Here is an 8497-nt window from a genome sequence, read left to right on the forward strand (position 1 = left end):
AAGACCATCTCTTTGAAGAGAAAGCAAATGCCTACAGAGGGGTTGACAGTGAGAAGTGGATTATTGCCATTCTAAAGATCTGCTCAGTGGAAGCTCTTGGCAACAGTGAGCCAGTAAACCTGAATTCAGCAGCCGAACTTGACTCTTCAAACCCAAGTATTGTAGGCTGGGTGTGGCAGTACACACCATTAATCTCAGCAGAGGCAGGTGTGTCTCTAAGAATTGAAGGCCAGCCTGGTCTATATTGTGTGTTCTAAACCAGAGAGAGCTATGGAGACACTGTCAAAACAAACAAACAAAACAAAACAAAACCCACCCAAAAGAACAACAATAAAAGACAGTATCCTATCTTTTAGAATTCTAGTTTGAAGTTGTAAGGAAACATCAAGTGTTTGATGCAATTATATCAGGTGCTACTAGAATGGAGGCAAATCAATTATGTAAGCTTTAAACAGTCTGTGCTCAGAAGCAACCACCTCCTACAAGCAGAACCATGTAAGATCAGAAAAGGTGAGTGAATTGACACATTTATGGCCTTTCAGCTATGCAAGGAGCAGATCTGTTTGAGACGGATACCAAACCTTAGCAACGAGTATGCTTAACCTTTAGTCCAGTAGGTCTAAGTGCTTCGGGCTAGCTTTCAGGGTTTGCCCTCCTTATGGAGCTCAAATGCCACTCTGCCAGGGCACCATCGCCAATTCCATGTGTGAAAAATAAAGGAAATTGTATCCGTGTTCACTGTGGTTCTTTTCCAAAAAGTCAAATTATGGAAGTCTGTATAGGTGTCCATCAAAATCTGGATAAGAAAACATGGAGTGTCTACGTGGTGGAGTTTTATTAACCCATAAATAATTATGACAGTAAGTTATTTGAAGGAGAATGAATGGAACTTGAGGTCATCCTCTTAGGTGAAGTCAACCAGACTCAGGCCAGTACTTCACGTTTGGCCTGTCTTACACAGAACCAAGATTCCTTTTTAAAAATATATATTATAAGTGAAAGTGTCATAATGAAACCCACTATTTTGTAGTATTGTGTGTGTTTTGTAACAAGGCTACTCTAATAAAAATAATTTAACAATCAGAAAAGATTTTGTAATAGGACACTGGGTACACTGGTAGAGTAAGGATGAAATACTAATGTGTCACCCCCAAAGTGATTATACTTATGGAAACTTATCCTTTTGTGTGCTTCAACGGTCAGTACGTCTCTGTGAAAGGAAGGACGGCCTTTGGGTTCTTCTAGTCATCCCCTTAGTGTTTAGTGTTTCCAAAGTTTAATTATGAAAGTGTAGAAAAGTTGAAGATTTTGCATATTGATCACTAATGTATCTTTCTCTGATACATTATATGGTGTTTTGAATAAGGGGCCCTGTAGACTCATATATTTGAATGCCTAACGGTGTGACATTCGAGGTGTGGCCTTGTTGGAATAGGTGTAGTCTTATTGGAGGAAATGTGTCACTAGAAGTGGACTTTGGGATCTCAAGAGTCCAAGTCAGGCCCAGTGACTTTCTATCTCTCTCTCTCTTCCAGACACTTCAGATGTAGAACTCTTGGCTCCTTCTCCAGCATCCATGATTGCCTGCACACTGCCATACTTCCTGCCATGATGAAAATAGACCAAACTTCTGAGCCTCTAAGCCATCCCCAATTAAATGTTTTCTTTTATAATAGTTGTCATGGTCATGGTGTCTCTTCACAGCAATAAAAACCCTAAGACACACTACAACAGTCATTTGGCCACATTGTATGTTTTATAGGTTGGCACATACCAACCTGCTATGTTTTGATGATGAAATTCAAAGCCAATTGACAACATCAGTGTTTATCATCCCTGAACAAAGCATGCACAGGGCTAGCTAGAGTTTATATACACCCAAATGTCTCTAACACACTAACTGGTTATCCAATAATAAATGTTCATCCCTGAAAACATACACGCAAGAAACACTGCACAGACTGAGCACATTGTATTTGGGAGTACATATTCATATGTATGTAATAACAATTAATGAAAACAGAGGCCATAAGTGTGAAGGGAAGTAAGGAAAACTATAGGAGAGAGTTTAGAAGGAGAACATGTAAGAGGAAATGATGAAATTATAATCTCAAGAAATGAAAGAAGCTATAAAAAAGAAATTCTCTGTAATAAACATAATGTATTAATGTACATATATAAATTTTCTTAGCAAGACTTTTTAAAAATTGCTTTAGCCTTTTTAACCCATATTAGTATATTAAAATTTGCCTCTGATTGATATTATGCTGTTTCTGCTATCTACTTGGAGTCTTTGGTCTATGTTTAATGCATTTATTATAAATAAGTGTTTGCATGCCATTTTAATATTTTATTTTTTCCATAGTTGTTATTGTTCCCATTTCTGCTTTTGCCTTTGAATTCTGTACCTACTACCATCATTTTTTTCCTTTGTGCTTGAATTTAAATAACTCAGTCAGTAAGATGTGGGGATCAGAGTTTAATCTGCATAACTCACATAAAAATGCACACTTGTAATCCCAGCTCTGAAGAGGTATGAACAGAAGAATCCCTGGGCTCACCGGCCAGTCAGTCCAGTCTACTTCATGAGAAATGGGGAAATGAAGGTTCATGGCTTCAGGTCAGTGAAAGGCTTTGTCTCATAGGAGTGGACGGACAACCCTCCACAAATGATACCAGAGATCTCCACACACAGACACACACACACACACACATACAGAGAGACACATACACACAGAGACACATACACACACACAGACACACACACAGACACACACAGACACATATACACTACTTACACACACATGCCTTAAAAATAAGTTTCTTGGTTTCTATCACCTAGGGAAATCTCCACAAGCTCCATAGGTTCTCTCTTCCCTTGAATACAATTTATAGTTTCTGATCTTCTAAAAGATATTTATGATAGTTCATAACATTGCATTCTTACAGACTCTGGATTCAGTTATATCCTACCAAAGATTGTTGAATATTTTGCTTACTTTAGTAGACCGTTAACGTATATGGACTCAGTATCTAATTTCCATTTTTCCTTACAGTGGGCAGCAGCTGCTAGTTCTGGTCAGTTACTATAATCTTAGTTGTACTGTTTGGAGCCCCAGGAAATCAAGATGGATCAAATAAAAATGTGGCTGACACAATTTACTCAGAGAACTTAGTGTTCTGTGCCTTTGGTTCTCATTTCCAAGATTCTTTCCGTAAGGTTCCAGCTACTAAGGTAACTTTGGAATCTTCTCTGGGCCACAGGGCCTGGAAGGTTGGTCTTCCGAGTTTCAGCTGGCATCCTCTGTGCCTCATTATAGCTATTCATCCAGCAAAAAGTGGGAAGTGGGAAATCAATGCTGTTGTCCCTGTCTTTTGACAATCCCCTCTCCTTTTATTTCTTGCCTGCTTCGAATCATTCGGTTACTCTTAAATATTTTTTTCATAACTCCTTCAGTGCTCAAAGTTATCTCTGAGGGCAATGTGTCTGATAGGAAAGAACCTCTTGTTACCAGGAATAAAATCTCCACATGTAAAATCTTTAAACTTTAATAAACTCCAAATTGTTCAAATACATTTAGCAAAGAAAATTGGGCATTTTCTGTTTCTATAATCATTGTTAGTAGTTATACGGATATGTGAGCTAGTCTGCTATTCATGAGAAGTGATTTTGTGAGCAAATTTTAAAACTCTGAAAGTCTTGCATTGGCTTTCCCATAGCTGTGACATAATACGTGGTCAAAACAGTTTAGAAAAGAGGCTTGTTTTGGTGAATGGTTCAATCAAGATTACAGCCCATCATGGTGGGCAAGGCATAGAGATTGGAGGGCCCCTCAGTCCACAGCAACTTCACATGGTACAGACTAGAAGGCAGAAAAAACATGATGAAGCCAGAAGTGAGTCTAGCCTTCAAGTCTCACATCTATGGCCTATTATCTGAAGACTCTACCACCTCCAAAATAGCACTATAGATCCAAAATAACAAAATTAGTCATACTAGCTGTTGTAGTGGGTGCTTTGTAAGGCTGAGTTTTGTAAACTCCTTAGCACTTGATTTTCTCAGGAATTCTACTTAGTTTTCCGCCTGAGATGATTGGTGCTTGCCTTCTCATTGACTATCCCTTCATCATCATTCTGTGAAGTACATATAGTGGACTAGAGAAGCAAAGGCCTCCCTAGCCTTCTGCCTTTCAGCTGGGATTGGCCAATAAGAAGCAAAATATTAGTAAGCCAGGTACTGTGAAAAGGTGGAGGTCCTTTATCTAGCTTTCTGCTTGGTTGCACTTTCCCAGAATGCCTCTGTCATACAGAAGCATGCTTCTTTCTTGTTATACATCTTTGTGTAGCTCTCATTATTCAATGTGTGTATTGATGGTCCTTAGTGCCTTCCCTTCACAAGCAGAGGTGACAACAACTAACAGTTTCTGTGTCTCTTGCCACTTGTCCTTCATTGTTTCTAGACCCTCATAAATTATCCTCTTTAAGTTTTCAGTATAATTTTTTTCCATCTCTATGTTTAGGTATGAATTTAGAAATAGCCAAACTTCAGACTTCTACACATGCTGTTTCCTCTGCTAATGGTTCTCTCTGAAGAACCTGTGTAAATGAGGCTCTTTCCATTTTATCTTCAGCCTCCACTTAAGTGCCCCCTCAAGACACATGCATTCCTCACATGGCACCACACACCATATTATTATACCTCAGACTTTTATCTAGCCTTCACAACATGTCAATGCTTATTATTTATCTGTTTACCTGATCTTTGTCAATCTAACAGTGAGGATAATAAATCCCATGCAGCTTTAGACTGTGCCGATCCATCACTGTGTAATCGACATGTAGGAGAACACATACCACAAATAAGTATATCAACTTTGCTTGTTTGTTGCAAGCTGTTAAGCTACCCCATGAGAGAACTTTGGCAAACTGCAAGTGGATAGGTTCCATTTGTTTCTGTAATCCTAGTTAAATCTATCATTATCAATAATAAAATGGCTATTATTTTATTTCAAAGTAAAAAAGACCAGTATGGAAGATGAAATAGATTATGTTATGAAAGACCCAAAATACTTTCAAGAATTTTCACCACGGCATCTGTGCAGGAGTGAATTTTTAAAGAACTGGGCTACTTCACAAAACAACTAAATGACTTTTCAGAATAAAGTTTTTAAAAATTTTTTCTGTACACTTACGTAAATTTTTCTTCTGCATTTGGAACGTGTAATTCATTCTTAAGTGATTTGGAGTGTTTAGAAAAATGCTTAGGATTCCTTAGGGAATTTAGGAGGCGACTGGGATGCCTTTTGAAGCTGTCAGGAGGCCATCAAGAAGAAATTGAGACTGCACTTCTAATCTAAGGCCTTTGAAGAGAAGCTGCCCTCCCTAAGACCTCCCCGCTGGACTTTAATCATACCCTATGTGCTCTTATTACCACTACATTTTTTTCTTTTCAAATTTTATTAATTATACACTTTACTGCTTAATCTTCTTAAGATAAAATATTCTTATGATGTTTTCTGTTGAGGGAATCTATAATTTTTTTTACTGACTCTCAGATTAAATTCGATATCTCTAAGTATTTAGCAGATATTTAAATTGTTAACCAAGTGCCAAAACCTCCTCCTTTTCCTCTTCCATCGAGCCTTGGCCAGAAGAACCAAGGCACTCTGTACATTTTACTCACTACTGTCATGACAAGTTTTAGCATAAAATTCCGTCACATGCTACTTGTCCACCCCTGCCACAGGAGCTTTTTCTTAATATTTTTTGCCAAGTATTCTTTTAGAATTACTTCCATACCGTAGCTCTTGTGATTATGACTCCAATCTACATCAATATTTCTATTAATTTAATTATATATATATGTGCATATATATATATATATATATATATATATATATATACAGACACAAAGAGATTAGAGGATACAGTACCAAAACTCAGGGAGCTTTTTGCTGATCCAACAAGAAAAGTAAAATGTAGAGACAAAAAAACGCTATTTTAAAAAAAAAGCAAATCTTTCTGGGAAACAAGGAAACTGATGAAACAAACCTATGAGTAGCAAGTTTAGGCTAGAGGTTACTTCTCTGACATCACTTGTCTATTCTAAATTTTAGCAATGACATGGTTCTTGCTTTCCATATCGCTGCTTGTCCATATGTTGCATGAAGTCCTCATAGGCCATGTCTACTATATCAGCCCATTTTGTGTTGCTATATGAAAACACTTGAGGCTATAGACTGAATAGAGAGGTCTGTTTAGCGCACAGTTTGCAGTGGTAAAATTCTGTGATTGGGTACCACTATTTGTTTGACCCCTGGTGAATCCTTGTAAGAGATAACTACTATAGAAACACAAGCAAAAAAGACCACATGGTAAAACAGGAACTCAGAAACTGAAATGTTAGTCTAGCTCTCCTTACAACTCATTCTCGTGGGAACTGACTGGCATCCCACATGGCCTACATTAATTCCTCCCTAAGACACTGTCCCTATCCAATCTCTTCCCACTTGACTCCACTTTTCAGGGAGCCATCCATCCCTCACCAGTACCACTCTGAACACAGAGTTTCTAATATAGAGACGCTAGGGAAAGCATGCAAACCACCCTAACGTACAACTACATTTCTCTAGATCCTTCCACTAAAAGAGAAGAGTCTTAAGAAATACATTCCATTATCTCTATGACTAAATACAGGCCATACTTCTTCCTAAGTAAACTCTACTTCTGTTTGATGTAAAACAATGTACCCAACTAAATAATTATGGGCTTCTATGAGAGGTAAAGATATACAGTAGATACATTGGTCACATAAAATGTTGCTTCCCTTAGTATTAAATAAAGAGAACTTGTTCAGATTACATGTGTGGCAGTGTCCCTTGTCCTGCCCTGTCTATCCTCCTAACATGCAATGACAGTGGTCCATTACTGTGCACAGCACTGACACACACCAGCCATCCTGCAGACCTAAAGACTAGTATCAATCACACACTCAAGTGGAGGGACTAAAGCAGAGTTCCACAGTTTCCATTAGGTAAAAAGCAAATATTACTTATTTTTCAGTGAAGCCACTATAGTCAAGTTTCTGTTCATTGTAGTTTAATGTGGCTCCTGAAATATGAAACTTCCTGGGTTCGTGTCGTGGAGAACTCAATTTGTCCCATATGGTGAATTTGCAAAAAGACAACTAGTTACTTTTTTCCCAAGTGGTATAAAACAAATAAATGGGGGCAGGCAGGGAGCTCCCAACCTACCTGGGGATAAGACAATTAGTGGGGGGTCTTACTGTACCTAGGCCAGTACTTCTGAAGCTCAATACACTTTTACTTTAGGACACATAAGGATTAAAGTGATTCATGTTTCCTTAATCAATGAACAATTAACTTTCATTAGTGTGCTGAAATCACTTTAAATGGGAGATACGATGCTGTCGCCTGGCAAGGACACCTCAGACACAATGAAAGCCATTACAATTATGTTGCATTGGATCCCTCATGGGGCAAATCTGACTCCCGTTCCAATGCAATCAGAATCCCATTCAGAGAATATGGGCAAATGTGTTAAGTATAAACCACCTGTTCCCAAGGTAAAAGCATCAATGGCCCATGACTCTGAAAGGTGGTCCTTCAGTGACCTCTAAACATGTAACATTTTTAAACTCTTCCCAACTTGTTCACACCAATGGCCTACTCAGCCCTCATCTCAGCTGCTCCAGGCCATGGAGGCATTCATAGTCATAGACTTCTTATTCTGCCTCTCATTGAATCATTACAAACCAATAGCATTATGACCCCTATCCTCATAATTCAATGCTTAGTGAGTGTGATGCTCCATTACGGCAAATTCACATCCAACTTCTCACCTGTAATTTTAATCTCTTTTACCTTCTAGGATGCAAAGCCTTCAAGTTCTGTTTTTTTAAAAGAAAATACCCAAAGTCATACTATGAGAGTAAGCAATCAGGTCCCCAAATGACTCCACAATACCTCATTGATTTTCACTGTTGCATTTGTCTCTTGCCAACATGCCATGTTATGTTCCCTAAGGGTGGAGTTAGTGCCATATATTTCTAGGTTTCCTTAGATGGCCACACACACTCTTATGCAGTAGGGTCTGGTAGCACTTTAACAAATGCACTATGTAAGACCCTAGTCCAATCCTACTAATTCTTAGTGTCTTTTATCAACTTATTTGATACAAGAATTATCTGTAAGCCCAGAAGTGATTGTTAAGACCAGTTGGTTGGATCCGGTAGATAGGAAGCCCTTCTGGGGTGTTTATCCCTCTAATCACAAGAATAAATAGAAGAGAAGCCAGAGTAGGGCCTTGAAAAGACCGGCTTGACTCATCAAATATATGTCTCTATCAGTCTTTTGAAACAGACAGCCTATTTTTAAAAAGACTTCAATTTAATTAGAATTCTTTTTCCCATGGAGATAACATCTTCAATTGATTTAATCCTTTCGTGTACATTCCTTGCATCCTGAGAGGTAGTAAT

At 38.2% G+C, this 8497-nt stretch overlaps 1 long non-coding RNA gene across 1 annotated transcript; it reads left to right on the forward strand.

The window, feature by feature from the left end:
• The first annotated feature begins 369 nt into the window (after positions 1–369).
• LOC116092321 lies at positions 370–1668 on the forward strand. The gene is made up of 2 exons (XR_004119204.1): positions 370–510; positions 1536–1668. It is a non-coding gene; the product is annotated as an uncharacterized LOC116092321 (long non-coding RNA).
• Positions 1669–8497: the final 6829 nt, after the last annotated feature.

Source organism: Mastomys coucha, unplaced genomic scaffold (assembly GCF_008632895.1).
Source record: "Mastomys coucha isolate ucsf_1 unplaced genomic scaffold, UCSF_Mcou_1 pScaffold15, whole genome shotgun sequence".
In the NCBI taxonomy this organism is placed as follows: domain Eukaryota; kingdom Metazoa; phylum Chordata; class Mammalia; order Rodentia; family Muridae; genus Mastomys; species Mastomys coucha.